Below are 14,710 nucleotides of genomic sequence, written 5' to 3' on the forward strand. Positions count from 1 at the left end.
GGTTTTCACCCACCCCAGGTTAGTCTGAAACTCATTCCGTAGCTGAGAATGACCTCAAATTTCTCATTCTTCTGTCTCCATTTGGCAAGGGTTTAGATGTGTGGGCCCTCACCCCAGTTTGTGCAGTGAGGATCGAATCCGAGGTTCTGTGCACACTAAGCAAGAACTCTACCAGCCCTACAGGTCACTTCTGAGCAGGTGACAAGCATCCCCTATAGAGATCATAGATACGTTTGAAGTCTGGGGTTAGCATGGCCCTGTTTGAAAACTCAGTGACATTTGCTGTGGGAAGCACTCTGCCAGTGTTGGAAATGACCAGAAATGCTTTCCTAAACATCCGCGGCCACTGCAGACTAGCCGGTCTCAACTTCAACGCCTGGCCTTGCTGTGTGACCTTGCCTCACTCAGTAGCTCGCAGTCTTCCTCGTCTGTAGGTAAGAGAGTGCCAGAGGCTACACTGCTAGAGTGCTGTGAACCTCTGCCTCCCAAGTGCTGGGATTAGAGGTGTGCACCACCACCACCACCATCACCCAGTCAGGGGCACTGGCTGCTCTTCCAGAGGTCTTGGGTTCAAGTCCCAGCAAGTGCATGGCAATTCCCTGCCTTCTGTCCCAGGGGATCCAGTGCCCTCTTCTGGCCTCCTCTGGCATTACATGCAAGTGGTGCACATACACATCAAACAAAGGTAAATTTGAAAATTGCAAAAAAAGATTATAGGCAGCTGGACAATAGTGGTGCACACCTTAAATCTCAGCATTCTGGAGGCGGAGGCAGGTGGATCCTTGAATTCAGGGCTTACACAGAGAAACCCTGTCGCGGAAAAAAACAAAACCAAACAACTAAGCTCCATCCAGAACCCTCTCAGAGCCCTTCCCAGTCTGGCGGAGGACACTTGAGTCAGGGTCTTGACAGACAGCCCAGCCTGACCTCGGCTTCCAACGTGGTGTGTAGTCTCACTACAGCGTTATTGTTCTCCCCTCTCTCCTGCGGACTGAGCCTAGGGCCTCCTGTTGGCTTCCTATTGCTCTACCGTTGAGCTATAGTCCCAGACTCCCAACCCCTTTTAAAGTCAGGATCGTGCTAAGTTATTCAGGTCGACTTTGAACTCACTGCAGAGCTCAGGAAGCCTTTGACTTGGCTCCTCCTTCCTCAGCTGACAGTGGAGTGCAGGCATCTGCCGGTGGGTCCTGCTAAGATCAACTTATTATTTTTTAAAAAAAATTGTGTGTGTGGGGGGGTATTGCAAGTGTGGCACACACGCATGAGTGTGTGGATGCAAATGCCCATGTGTAGGCCAGAGCAGTAAACTGGGTACCCTTTGCTATTAGCTGTCACCTCATTGCCAAAGACAGCCTTTCTCTTTGAACTTGAAGGAAGTTTGAGGTTTTGGCTAGGTTGGCTGGCCATTGAGTTCCTGGGAGCCATCTATCTCTGCCCCAGGATACTGAGAGAACAAGCACACTCAGCTCTGTCTAGTGATTTACTTGCGTGCTGGGGATTTGAACTCAGGTTCACATGCACCATATGTTAGCCATGTTAGTCACCATATAGTAGATATATTAGAAGAAAGAACCGGCAGAAAGAATGTTAAAAAGAGATTTATTACACTGAAAGTTTACACAATACAGTCTGGGTAATCCAACAATGGCTGAGAATCCATGGGCTGGATGCCTCGGCAGTCCAGACTTGGTGTTAAAAGGCTGGAGAATTCCTAGAGAGCAGCTGGTTTTCAGTCCACGGTGGGAGCCTGAAGAAGCTGAGTTCTGATGTTAGTGAAGGAATGGATCAGATGGGCCCAGACACAAAGGCAATGAGAGGAAAAGCAAAGCCTTCCCCTAGCACACCTCCTAGACAAAAGGCTCCACCTACGTTTGGGTGTATCTTCCCACTTCAACCTACCTATCAAAAACAGTCCCTGCAAAGGTGCTGAGCAGTTCTCTTTTAGCTGAACCCAGATCAACTGATTAACAATTTCCCTGAGGAAGAGCTCTTATCCTCTGAGCCACCTTCCCAGATTAACAACTGCCTACCCTGAGGAGGAGCTCTTATCCACTGAGCCATCTTCCCAGATTAACAACTATCTACCCTGAGGCGGAGATTTTATCCTCTGAGCCATCTTCCCAGATTAACTACCTACCCTGAGGAGGAGCTCTTATCCACTGAGCCATCTTCCAAGCTCCCTTTTCTCCTTTTGTGGTTTGCTTTCTGCTTTGCTGGGGTTGGAACTCAGTGCAAGGTGAGATAAAAGTCCAGCTTCCAGGTAAGAATTTTTTTTTTTTTTTTTGCTTTTCAACACAGGACTTCTTTGTAGCTTAGGAGCCTGCCCTCTTATAGACCAGGCTGGCTTCGAACTTACAGATTTGCCTGTCTCTGCTTCCTGAGTGCTGAATTTAAAGGCACGTGCCACCCCGCCCAACTCAAGGTCAGTATCTTAAAGATGTATTTATTTTTATTTTATGTGTATGAGATTTGGCTGAATGTACATATGTGCACCATATGCATGCCCAGTGCCCTCGAAGATCAGAAGACCCTGGGACCTCTGGAGCTGTAGTTACAAGCGGTTGTGAGTGCTGAGAACCGGACCTGGATCCTCTGCAAGAGCAGCAAATGCTTTTAACAACTGAGCCATCTCTCCAGTCCCCTGGTTGGTATTATAAAAGCACTTTAAAAGCTTAGAAAATTTGGCTGTCATAACAATGCCCTCTAATGCCTAGAGAGCTGTTTAATAGAAGAGACCAGCTGAACACATCAAAAGAAGATTTGAGCCGAGCAATGGTGGCGCACGCCTTTAATTTCAGCACTGGGGAGACAAGTGCAGGCGGATCTCTGTGAGTTCGAGACCAACCTGGTCTGCAGAGTGGGTTCCAGGACAGCCTGGTCTACAGAGTGGGTTCCAGGACAGCCAGAGATACACAGAGAAAACCTGTCTCAAAAAAAAAAAAAAATGGAGGAAAAAATTGACACCCAGAAGAGGAATGAACAGAATGGATTTGGAAAACCCAAAAAGGCTAATAGCTAATATTCCATGCACTGGGGATGTGGGTGAGTGGCCAGATGGCTGTCAGTCAAACAGTAGCCATAGGCTGCTGTGTTGATTGCTCCTGTGTCCCCATTAAGATCCAAACAGACAAACTGAACCCACAGCCAGCAGTGGAGACAACATTAAGCACAAGTGTGAATGGTGATAGGCCTTCCTGAGGAAGGAAGTGAGCACTCGGACTGGGAGCAAGGACTTGGTTGGGATGCTGGGATAGGCTAGCACCCTTGCACCTGGGTATCTTAGAGCCATGACAAGGAAAAGGGCTAGCAAAGGTGAAAATCACTGACCCCAGGGGTTAAGAGTGTTCTTTTTGGTTGTTGTTTTGTTTCACTTTTTTGTTTTGTTTTTTCGAGATAGGGTTTCTCTGTGTAGTCCGGCTGTCCTGGTGCTCTGTAGACCAGGCTGGCCTTGTACTCACAGAGACCCACCTGCCTCTGCCTCCCTAGTGCTGGGATTAAAGGCGTGCGCCACCACCTGCCGGTGTGAGTACTGTTCTTGCAGTGGACTCAGATTTAGTCCCTAGCACCACCTCAGATGACACACAACTGCCTGTAACTCCAGTTCTGGGGATCTAATGTCTGAGGCTTCTTTGGGCTCCTGCACTCATGCGCACACCCACATAGGCATAAACATTATTTAAAATAAAATAATATTTTTTAAAGTTTTATTCATTTTATTTTATGTGTATAATTTTGTCTGCATGTATGTATGTGCACCATGTGTGTGCCTGGTACCTTTGGAGGTCAAAAGAGGGTGTCAGAACCCCTGGAGTTGAAGTTACGAGGGTTGTGAGCCATCCTGTGGGTGCTAGGCTCTCTGCAAGGGCAGTAGATGCTAAGCCTTAGCCAATAAACCATCTCTCCAGCCCCCCAGGGAAATAAAATGTCACTGAGCCCAGAGACATGCTCCTAACACTCTATCTACTATCAGCAAATTCTGGGAGGTGCTCCGCTTCAGGGTTTCAAAACAGTAGCAAAACGAGAAGAACCATTATTTTACAACTAAAACAGAAAGACAAACAAGACTTAGAAGAAGCCTGTACTTTTTACTCCTTGAAGCTTTAGACCAGTGGTTCTCAACCTGTGGGTTTCATATCAGATATTTACATTACAATTCGTAACAGTAGCAAAGTTACAATTATGAAGTAAGTAGCAACAAACATAATTTTATGGTTGGGGTCACCACAACATGAGGAATCGTATTAAAGAGTTGCAGCATTAAGAAAGTTGAGAAACACTGCTTTAGACTCTAATGGGCATCCCAAAGGCTCTGTTTGGGCACTGAGAATCCTCTTTGGAGAAGTCCCAGGTCCTTGAGCATCCTCCCCTTTCAGGCCTTCCACTAGCCTCCAGGTGTCCAGGAGGGAAGGCAGAGATGACCTGAATGCTGACTCAGTGACCCTCTAACATTGAGATCACACAGGTATCTGATGGACAAGGGGCTGAGAGCCTCTAGAAGACCCCAGGTCCCTCCCACAGCCTTCGATAGAGCTTTAGGGTACAGAAGGGCCCTCCCAGGGCAGTCCCTAGCCTGCAGGCTCTGCAGCTGATATACACAAGCCAGGACCGCTGCTCTTCTTCTCCCGCCCAATTCTGCCCCACTGCTTTCCTGCTGGGGAGTCAGACAACACGAAACTCTTCGGGTATCAGAAAGGAAGCTGAGCCGGGCCTGGTGGTGCATGCCACGTGCCATGCCAGCTGAAGCGTGAGGATCTCAAGTTCAAGGCCTGTCTGGGCTGCAAAGCAAGTTTTGAGGCCTTGTTTTGGAGTAAAAGGTAAAAAAAGGACTGGGTAGGGTCTGGAGACACAGTTCACTTAATAGAACGGTTGCCTGGCTGGGCGGTGGTGGCGCATGCCTTTAATCCCAGCACTCGGGAGGCAGAGGCAGGCGGATCTCTGTGAGTTCGAGACCAGCCTGGTCTACAAGAGCTAGTTCCAGGACAGGCTCCAAAGCCACAGAGAAACCCTGTCTCGAAAAACCAAAAAAAAAAAAAAAAAAAAATAGAACGGTTGCCTAGCAAGCATGAAGCCCTGGGTCTGATCCCAAGCCCAATACAAACTGGGTATGATCACACTTACCTGGCCAGAGCTGCAGGAATTTTAAGTTTAATATTAAGAGAGACCTAGAGGTGTGATCCACCGTGTCGCTGAGCCACCATGCCACAAGCCGCAGCAGGGAGCAAAAGGCTGGAATTGAAAACAGCCGCCTTGTGGATCTGACCAATCCTGTTGGCAGCAGTAGCGGTGGCAGGGACAGTTTGAAGAAACTCCTTCCATTTGCCTGTGCGCTGACAGTAGTTACAAAGCTAACTAAAGGCGTGCGCCACCACTGCCCGGCCTCTCACTGAACTCTTAAGAAAATGATCCAAATGCCTTTAATCCCAGCACTCAGGAGGCAGAGGCAGGCGGATCTCTGTGAGTTCGAGACCAGCCTGGTCTACAGAGCTAGTTCCGGGACAGGCACCAAAGCTACAGAGAAACCCTGTCTCGAAAAACCAAAAAAAAAAAAAAAAAAAAAAAAAAAAAAAAGAGTTCAGTGAGATAGTTCCTAAGCCATGGGATGCACACTCGGCAATTACATCCCTGTATAGGGTTCAGTGTTTTTGGCATAGCACAATAATTGTGTCCACAATCTATTCTGGAACATTTTCACCATCCCCAAAAGATATCCAGACTACATCTGTAATCCTAGCACCCTGAAGGCTGAGGCAGGATGATTACTTTGAGTTTAATTAAACAAATTACTCTGAGTTTAACTAATATTAACTAAAAATAATTGTGTTAGACTGCAGTGAAACCAAATTTATACTCTAGGCGGATCTCTGAGTTCAAGGCCAGTCTGATCTACAGAGTGAGTTCCAGGACAGCCAGGGCTACATGGAGAAAACCTATCTCAAAAATACAAAACAAAACACACCACAAACAAGCAAACAAACAAGCAAACAAGACTACTGTCTGCTTTTCCAGAGGCCTTGGGTGCTATTCCTGGTACCTCATAGCAGCTGACATCCCTCTGTAACCCCAGTTCCAGAGGATCTGACTTCTTCTCAGGCACTGCATTTGAGTGGTACACAGCAACACATGCAGTAAAGCTTCCATATACCTAAACCAAACAAAACCAAATCAGGCATGGTAGCTAACACTTTTAGTCCCAGCACTTGGGGCAGGGGAGGGGGCAGAGGAGGCAAATCTCTGTGAGTGCGAGGCTAGCCTGGTCTCCAAAGCAAGTTTTATGATAGTCAGGGTTACACAGAGAAATCCTGTCTCAAAAAAACAACAAAATTTTTTTTAATTTATTTATTTTTAATTTACGTGCCTGGGTGCTATACCTGCATGTATATCTGTACACTACATGCATGCCTGCTGCACTCAGAAGCTAGAAGGTGTTAGAGCCCCTGAAACTGGAATTGCAGACATCTGTGAGCTGCCACAGAGGTGCTGGGAGTCACCCATGTGGGTAACATTCCTACAAGGAGCAGCCAAATCTTAGCCACTTAACCATCCCTCTAGCCCCTACTATCCCATTCCATCCTTTTTCTAGTTGTTGTTGTTGTTTGCTTATTTTGTTTTGTTTTTATTTTATTATTTTTATTATTTTTTTTATATTTATTTATTTATTATGTATACAATATTCTGAGGGCACCAGATGTCATTACAGATGGTTGTGAGCCACCATGTGGTTGCTGGGAATTGAACTCAGGACCTTTGGAAGAGCAGGCAATGCTCTTAACCTCTGAGCCATCTCTCCAGCCCTATTTTTATTTTTTATTTTTTTAAGATTTTATTTATTATGTATACAATACAGTGTGCTGCCTCCATGTATGACTGCAGGCCAGAAGAGGGCACCAGATCTCATTGTAGATGGTTGTGAGCCACCATGTGGTTGTGGGAATTGAACTCAGGACCTCTGGAAGAACAGTCAGCGTCCTTAACCTTTGAGCCATCTCTCCAGTCCATATTTTTGTTTTTTTAAGGCAAGATTTCTCTATATAACAGCTCTAGCTGTCCTGGAATATGCTTTGTACACCAGGTTGGCCTCTGAGCTTATTTGGTTTTTGGCAACAGGGTATTTGTATGTTTTTTTTTTTTTTCTTTTTCAAGACAGTTTCTGGGGCTGGAGAGATGCCTCAGAGGTTAAGAGCATTGACTGTTCTTCCAGAGGACCCGGGTTCAATTCCCAGCAAGCTCTAGCTGTCCTGGAATATGCTTTGTATACCAGGTTGGCCTCGAGCTTATTTGTTTTTTGGCGACAGGTTATTTGTATGGCTGTTTTTTTTTTTTTTTTTCTTTTTCAAGACAGTTTCTGGGGCTGGAGAGATGCCTCAGAGGTTAAGAGCATTGACTGCTCTTCCAGAGGACCCGGGTTCAATTCCCAGCAACCACTGCCAACTGTAGTGAGATCTGATGCCCTCTTCTGGCAGGCATGCATGTAGGAGAACACTGTATACAAAATAAATCTTAAAAAAAAAAAAAAAAAGGGGGCTGGAGAGATGGCTCAGAGGTTAAGAGCATTGCCTGCTCTTCCAAGGGTCCTGAGTTCAATTCCCAGCAACCACATGGTGGCTCACAACCATCTGTAATGGGGTCTTCTGGCCTGCAGGCATACACACTGACAGAATATTGTATACATAATAAATAAATAAATAAATATTAAAAAAAAAAAGGAAGGAAGAAAAAGTTTCTGTCTAGCCATCCACGTCTTAGAAGTCACTCTGTAGACCAGAGATCTACCTGCCGCTGCTTCCACCTCCAAACTGGGATTAAAGACGTGCACTGCCACTGCCCCGTGTGCCTAGCACCCATTCTTGATGCCTACCTGGTCAGTGATGACCCACACAGAGACTCCAGTAGTTCAAAGCCTGGGTTACAGGGAAGTGTCCCTAGAGCCAAATATTCCGAGCAAAGATGGAGCCCCAGACCTAACCTGACTTGATGACATTACCACCTGCTGTCTAAGGGGCCCCTGGCCCCACCTATATCTGTGCCACCCGAAAAAAGGTTGGCTGACTCATTCAGACACAAAAGTCTGGGGACAAGGAGCAGGAACTGAGAATAGAAAGTGTCTTCTTCCCCTTGGTTATCGTACCCATCTATCCCTAGTGTTGCTGTTCTGTTTTTTGTTTTTTTAAGTAAATATCCTACCTACGCTCCAGTGTCATTGAATACCATCGATGTCTCTTTAACAGCTGTGTCCTCTCAGAGAATTGTATACCATCTCCAAGTCTCCTTTTCAAATGGGCCTGATAAGGAGTTCCACTGTGGTCCTCTCCCCCCACCCTCCGCCCCAGCATCTCAGTTTCCTTAGAGACGCCAGGCATGGGCGCATGGAGCAGCCAAGCTCCTCAAATGGAGGACCAGGCTGAGCTCCTAACTAGCCTAAGGGGCCAGGGTGGATGGCTGCACCAAGCTGGGGAAGGCCCCCTTGATAGGGCATAGCAGGAAAGGGCCTCTTTCTCACTTCCCACTGTAAGGAGCCATCAGCAGCGCAGGACTCCCCACCTCCCAGGGGCAGCAAGCACCAAGCGTTAGGTTTTATAAGTGATTTAATCTCTCCAGGCAGTGAGGAGGGATGTCTGGATGATCTGACCAGTTCTTCAGCTGTTGGTGGAAGACAAGGCCTGCCTGGCTGGCATTGCCTTTGTCAATGCTTCAAAGCATTCAGCATGCAGGCCCTTCTACCCACACCTTCTACCCTCACCACCTCAACCCTTCCCTGCCACCACCCTTCTGCCCTCCCTCTGCAAAGCTACTTGTACCTGACTGCACAGGCTGCTTAGGTGACAAGCGCTTTCCAGACAACAAAGCATCTCTAAGAAGAAGCACACCCTTGTTCTATGTAGGATGCTCATTGCAGCTGGCTGGTTCACAGAAGCAAAGGACCTGCCTGCCCATCTCTGGAGGTCAGTCTGGGCCCCCAACCCTAGCAACGAGGGTGGAAAGGGAGGACCAGCCCCGAGGATCTCTCTCTGGTCAAGGTCACCCAAGGTTCAGGCAGTGACGACAGCCATCAGTCTCAGTTCCCAATATCTATCTGTCAAAACAAGTGATCTGGAGCAAGTACCTTAACCTCCCTGGGCCTGATTTCCTCCAGACAACAGGAGACCACCCACGTCCAGCTGTTCTGATGAATTAAAACAAACATAAAACACTTAGTATGTCACCTGCTCAAAACTATGAGCATTCTTTTTCTCTACTCCAGTCACACTGGGAAGCATCTTCGACCAAATACATTCAGAAGGTCTGTTGCTCTTTTTGAGATAAGATTTCATGTAGCCCGCGTTGCCCTCAAATCACTATGTAGCTGAGACCAACCTTGAGTCCTGATGCTCCTGCCTCCACATTCGAGAGAGACAGGAGTACTGGTCTGCACGGCCAAGCCCGGTTTTATGTGGTGCTGGGCAGTACTTTACCACTGAGCTACATCTCTAAGCCTCTTCCGTCAGGTCTTAAGTCACCTTCTTGGCTATTCTCTCCCGTTTATGTCTTCTTGTACTCATCAGACAGCCTACTGGTTCGACTCTGTTGGGTGTTTCATTGCAACTGGAAGCAAACCCCAGGAAGACAGAGCTATTGTGTTTTTTTTAAGACGGTGCCGGAATGAAGGAATGCTAAGGCTTCTCCTGCAAGCCTGAGTCTGGAGACTTGAGGGGAGGACGGACAGCGGGACAAAGCTCCGCCACACCTACCGGTGGCCACGAGCTCCTCCCCGCGCCAGGCCGTGGGGCACACCCGGGAGGTCACCTCTCGGGCGCGCCGGGCCGGAAGGAGGCCCCCCTCCGGCACAGCAGGAGGAGTGGGGCACCCAAGGCTAGCCACGCCTTCAGCAGCACGGCTACCGCGGTGTGGGCAAAGACAGCAGGGCTGGGGTCCCCTCGCGCTTCCGCCCCCAGTCGCCTCATTCATATTCATCATATTACGCCCCGCCCGCGACCTGGGATCCCGCCCTGCGGAGGCTCAGGCCCCAGTGGGGCGCCCCCGGCTTCCGCTTCGGGGAGGGAGTTTCCACTTGGTCACGACTCAAAAATGTGTCGCGGCCGCTCCTCCGTCGGTCGTCCCTGCCCCAGGGTGTGTCTGTGGGGTCTCCTCCCTGCGAGGGAAGGAGCAAAGAGGCCAGGGAAAGGACTGCTCCTCTCCCCTGGGAAAGGTCGGTAGAAATGCCTGGAGACCCGCTGCTAGGTCCCTCCTGGTGCCTGTATTAGCTTTTTTTTTCCGTGGGATGGGTTTCAAACCCAGTACCTCAAGCATGGTAGGCAAGCATTCTACAACTGACCTTTGACCATATGCTTCGAAAGGAGACTATGATAGTTCTAATCCTCTAAGCAGTATTTCTGGCCGGCCCTGTGGCCTCTATGTGAACTACCTTTTAAACCTCCCAACAAGAAGTTAAAAACTAAATTTAACAGCTTCTCCAGTATTTCACTGATATAAGGTGTTATCATCCAAGAAGCTCATGGAGCGCTGAGGCTTGACGGGATGACAGAGAAGGCCTGCCAGGTGGCTGGTACCTGCCCCTCTGCCACACCCTTCAGCAATCAGGGCTTTCGGTAAGGCCCTTCAAGGGGAATGCTCACACGTGAGGGAGAAGTCCCAGGGAAACCAAAGCACCAAGGAAGGGCAGACTTCTTATGTAAAATAAAGTACAGGCCCTGGGGACAGACAGACAGACATTCCAACCAGCTGTGTCACACCAGTGTGCCAGCTCAATGTAACTGCGGGGTTGCATGTTCAGGAAGCCAGATGGCTGAAAGAATCCTCTCAGGGAATTTTCTGAGGGCAGAGTAGCCGGATGGAGTCCACTGCTGTTGTCCTTACCCTGCAGCATCCAGGGCCAACTTCTGACACAGGAGCACTTGAGGCGCGCGCTCTCTCTCAACTCTGCCAGACCTAGCCAGGTTTTAGGAGTGTGTGTCCTGGACATTTTCCCTTGGCCCTATAGGCGGGTGCTACTGAACTGTATAGCTAGGCCCAGGGTGGGCCTTACCGCTCACTCTAGGCCTGCTTTTTCTCCTGGAGAAGGGTGTGAGGAACAACCAGGACCACTTCCAGAACAAACACCCCACCCATACATAGGCAGCCCCAGCACTGCAGGCTCAGTAGGGCCAGCACCAACCAACGGAGGGGAGGGCTGGATTGTTGGTCCCTGCTGACAGTGCGCACAGCACAAGGTTAGTAAGCCATCCTGCTCTCATTCCTTCGATCACTGCTTTTACCTAGACCTTGCTCAGCATGGGCTATAGCTTCAGGAATAACAATAATAGCTACCATTTGTTTCCTATTCTCTTCCAGCCACACTGGAAGCCTTTTCCAGAAGCCTTCCACTGAGCTCTCAAAGCCCCATAAAGGACCCTGCAGACTGCGCTTCCACAGGTAAGGCGTGCTTGGCTACGGGCAGGAGTCAGAGTTTGAGACCTGTTTGCTCATCCTGAGTCCTATGGTCTCTCCAGTTTTTCAACATGCTTGGTGCCCCTAGAGCTGAAGTTATGGTTGTGAGCACCATGTGGAATGGAGCCCAGAACTTCTGCAAGAGCAAGTGCTCTTAACTGCTAAGCATCTCTTCGGCACCTCGTTAATTCTTTGTAGTTGTTGTTTTTGTTTATTCATTTACTTTTTGTTTTTACATCCCAACCAAAGTTTTCTCTCCCTCCTTCCTCCCACTCCCATTTAATTTTTTTAAGATTGATTTATTTATTATGTATAGTATATAGTGTTCTGCCTGCCTTTATGCCTGCCTACCAGATCTCATTGTAGATGGTTGTGAGGCACCATGTGGTTGCTGGGAACTGAATTCAGGACCTCTGCAAGAGCCATCTCTCTGGCTCCCCCGCTCAATTTAATTCTTGAGATTTTATATATACCAGGCTGGTCCAAAATTATCATATAACCTAGGATGACCTTGAACTTCTGCTCTTCCTGTCTTTGCATCAGCCTTTCAACTGCTTTTGGTGGTGCTAGGGCTGGAACAGGGCCTTGCCAATGCTAGGAAAATGTATTACCATTGAGCTCCATCCATCCTTAGTTCAAGACTCATTTTTTTTTTTTTGATTTTTCGAGACAGGGTTTCTCCGTAGCTTTTGGTTCCTGTCCTGGAACTAGCTCTTGTAGACCAGGCTGGCCTCGAACTCACAGAGATCCGCCTGCCTCTGCCTCCCAAGTGCTGGGATTAAAGGCGTGCGCCACCACCGCCTGGCTTCAAGACTCACTTTTTTGTTTTTTTGAGACAGGGTTTCTCTGTGTAAGTCCTAGTTGTCCTGGAACTAGCGCTTGTAGACCAGGCTGGTCTCGAACTCAGAGATCCACCTGCCTCTACCTCCTGAGTGCTGGGATTAAAGGCATGCATCCTGGCCAAGACTCCTTCCTTCCTTTCTTTCTTTCTTTCTTTCTTTCTTTTTGTTTGTTTTTTCAAGACAAGGTTTTTCTGTAGCTTTGGTGTCTGTCCTAGAACTAGCTCTTGTAGATCAGGCTGGCTTCGACCTTACAGAGATTCACCTGCCTCTGCCTTCGGAGTGCCGGGATTGAAAGCGTACCCGCCAATTCCCGGCTTACTTTCATTAATTAATTAATTAATTAATCATTTTTGGCTTTTGGAGACAGGGTTTCTCTGTAGCTTTGGAGCCTGTCCTGGAACTAGCTCTTGTAGACCAGGCTGGCTTCAAACTCATAGAGATCCTCCTGCCTCTACCTCCCACATGTTGGAGATAGATTTCACTTTGTAGCCAAGGCTGCGCTGAACTCACTGTGTAGTGCAGACTTACCGCAGCCTGTGGTGATCCTCCCAAGTGCTGGATTTCAGGCTTCTTTCTTTAATCTTGTTGGTTTTGCAGGAAACGACCAAATTTTGTTTTGGTTCCTCCTCCTGACCCCAGGTAGTCATGAGGACACCAGCTAGGTCTTGGAATTGGGCAAGGTTTGCCATAATATAGGTCATTAGCCTATATTAAGTGTACCTCTGTGCTCCCAGATCCTCAGGATCCTGGGTCTGAGTTCTCCCTGGGAGCAAAATGAAGAAAAATACATTTTGGAGGCGAAGTTTCTTAGGGCCAAGTCTCCCCAGCTGGGTTGTTGGCCTTTTGTCCCTACAATTACACAGTGCCAGGTGTCCCACAAGAACTTGATATTATTTTTTTCTTTTCTGGTATCAGGGATTGGACCCAGAAACTACTGAGCTATACCCCCAGGTCCTCAATTAGCATTTTTCCCTAAATTAAGATTTATACCAGCCAGCCAGTTTAGTCTCAGGACTACAGTTAGCCTGGCTGAGATACCGCGCTGGAACTAGGCTAACAGAACAGAACAGCTGAATGACAGATGCAAGACGCCGGGAGGGGGCGCTTTGCAGCCCTTCGCCTCCGCCTTGTGTCGTTCCGCTAGAGGAAGGATCCAGAGAGTCGGCCCTTAACAGCCCCCTCCTGGAAGCTTTAGGTCCCAGAGCTGGCCTTCTCCGGGTCCATCTGCCAGCTAATGTTTAACCGGCAGCACTGCGACATTATCCACACATGAGAAATGAGGTTGGGGAAGCACCCTTATCCTTGCCGTCTGCTCCTATTGAACCGTCCTTCTTAAATCCCTTTCATGAACAGAAAGATCATAAGCACTTAGTATGCGTCTTCGTTCACAAATGTGACGAGCACCCATCGTGACTACATAATCGGTTAAGAGTACTGACTACGTGTCCATTTGTTCACTACGTTAGGAGCACCAATTACGTTTCTACCTGCGCACCAGATCAGGAGCGTGTGCCAAGAGCAGTGCCTGGTGATGAGGATGCCCTGTGATCAAGACCCACGTCTTGATGTTGGCTCTGGTGCAGACCGCGGCATCAAATGCCCGAGCGAAAACAGAATTCCAAACCGGAGTCAGTACTTCACCTACTGGGGATGCTGATCTGAAGTGCCTTTTTGTTTCCTGTGCTCAAGTCCTGCTTCGTATCAAGAGGGCTGTCTTTTTGAACCCAGATTTGTCACCAGACAGAAGACAGGTAAGAAGATACTAGGCGCGGCCTCAGGAATCGCCCAAAGAAAATACTAAAGAACGCAAGCCCGAACTTCCCAGGAAAAGGTGGAAAACAGCTTAGTTGCCGTGTGAAGCGTCATCCACTGACTTGCATCCACTTCGCAGTGACCAAATCATTGAACTTACTGATCCCAAATGCGGTGACCCCTGCGGCGCTCAGGCTGGGGGACACAGTTGTCCCGGCTGTTGTCACCAAGATACCGGAATCCTGCATTGGTTGCAGCCAGGCCTTGCGCTGCGCTTATTTCATCATGAGGGGAACTAAGGTTGAAGATAAGGCAAAGCTGGAAGTGTGGAGCGTGGCCTCGAACCTGTCACAATCAGAAAAAGCCTCTGCCCAAGCTTTCCTGGAACTGGGCTGGGCGGGGAAATCAGGGCAGTCTGAGAGAGGCATTCCTAGCGCCTTCCCGGCTGCCCAGGGCTCCGGGGCCCTGGCCAAGGTGACCCCACTGGAGGAGGCGAGGGTCCCCGCCCCTCTGCCGCAGCCGCCTCCTCCATCTTCCCGGTCCTTGGGGCTTTTCCTCCAGGCCGGCGCGCCCGCCCCTCTCCCAGGCTTCCCCAGGGGCGGGATATCTCGTCTCCCCCGCCCCCCCCCCCCCCCCCCCCCGTCTCCCCACCTCCCAGGCCACCTCCCGGCCGTGTCCTAGCGCTGCCCTCGGGC

The sequence above is a fragment of the Microtus oregoni genome, unplaced genomic scaffold, assembly GCF_018167655.1.
Source record: "Microtus oregoni isolate MIOR12 unplaced genomic scaffold, Mior012 000027F_ref0000203, whole genome shotgun sequence".
NCBI lineage: Eukaryota > Metazoa > Chordata > Mammalia > Rodentia > Cricetidae > Microtus > Microtus oregoni.